This window comes from Rhagoletis pomonella, unplaced genomic scaffold (assembly GCF_013731165.1).
Source record: "Rhagoletis pomonella isolate Grant_MI unplaced genomic scaffold, Rhpom_1.0 Rhpom_scaffold_03795, whole genome shotgun sequence".
Taxonomy (NCBI): Eukaryota; Metazoa; Arthropoda; class Insecta; order Diptera; family Tephritidae; genus Rhagoletis; species Rhagoletis pomonella.
The window spans coordinates 1-1,421 of NW_023462347.1; the positions used below are offsets into that span (position 1 = coordinate 1).

Here is a 1,421-nt window from a genome sequence, read left to right on the forward strand (position 1 = left end):
CGATCGCCGAAATCTACCTCCAAGTCCTAGAGGAAAATCCTGGACCTCCTCCTCTCTGCCATGATTCCGGATGGTATCAGGGTAGAGCTAAACTCATCGCCTGCGAGGACCATAGGTCAGCCCAGCTCTATAGGTTGGCCGTTAGTAAGGTAGGTCAAGTGTGGCCGGGAGCCAAGCTCGAGGCCGTCAACAAGGAAGATATTCCTAGCAGACCGAGGGCTCGAGTTTGGATTCCGGCCAAACCCGCCGAGCCTGAAAGAATTGAGAGGATCTTCAGATCCTGTAATAAGGACCTGCCAACTCATAATTGGAGGGTAGGGAAGATAGAGGAGCCAGTAGAGAATAGAAGGCAGGTGTTGCTGATCCTCAACGGCGAATCGCTAGCCCCACTGGCGCAAAAGGATTGGGTGGTGAGATTCAGGTTTAATGACGCAACCATTCGAATCTACCGCAGCGACGAGCCGAGCTTGGACCTTAGTGAGGAGAGCGACAAGTCCGGCCTGCGCAGCGGTGGTGAAGAAGGGTTGCCCAGCAGCCAATGCTCATCTGACTCGGAGAGGCTATCCGGATTGGGGCCATTATTCTACGAAAAAGACCTCCTCGCCGATGACACCGAGGGTGAGGAGATCGAAGAGGCGGACGTGGATGTCACGATGGTGGAGGTAAAACGGACAGAATCTGATGAAGCTGATCCAGATCAACCTCCACCACTCTAAACTCGCGTCTGCGAACCTTGAGGTCCGCCTGGCTGCCGGTGGACTCGACGTTGCCCTCATCCAGGAACTGTGGATACACGGCAATAAAATCTGCGGACTTGGGATGAAGGGCTTTAAGCTTATTGCCGCACAAAATGCAGGTAAGACTCGAGCTTGCATATTAGTAAGGAACAACTTAAACATCTTCCTGCTCCCACAGCTTAGTGACGGCGATCTGGTAGTGGCAAGCATTGAGCTGGACAAAACCAGCTTTTGGGTAGCCTCTGCCTACATGGCCCATGACAAGGACGCGCCACCAGATGGGTTTCGGACCTTGGCCGAGGAAGCAGCCTTCAAGAACAAACCACTGGTTGCCTCCTGCGACGCTAATGCTCACAACTTGATGTGGGGGAGTACGGACACGAATGCTAGAGGTGAGTCGTTACTAGACTTCATTCTAGGGAACAAACTTAGTGTCTTGAATTTAGGCTCAGAGCCGACCTTCATAACAAAGAGTAGAGAGGAAGTTTTGGACATAACTCTGGCTTCAGACATGTTTGCCCATAAAATCAAGAGATGGAGAGTACTGTTCTGACCATCGTTATATTGAATTCGAAATAGATCTTAAGACCCCCCAAGTAAGGGAGTTCAGAAATGTTAGAAATACCGACTGGGGGGTTTACAATAATAAATTAAGGACTTTACTGCCAAAGATACCTCCCCGAG

At 51.0% G+C, this 1,421-nt stretch overlaps 1 long non-coding RNA gene across 1 annotated transcript; it reads left to right on the plus strand.

The window, feature by feature from the left end:
- Nucleotides 1-685: 685 nt before the first annotated feature.
- LOC118754373 lies at nt 686-1,004 on the plus strand. The gene is made up of 2 exons (XR_004994887.1): nt 686-856; nt 916-1,004. It is a non-coding gene; the product is annotated as an uncharacterized LOC118754373 (long non-coding RNA).
- Nucleotides 1,005-1,421: the final 417 nt, after the last annotated feature.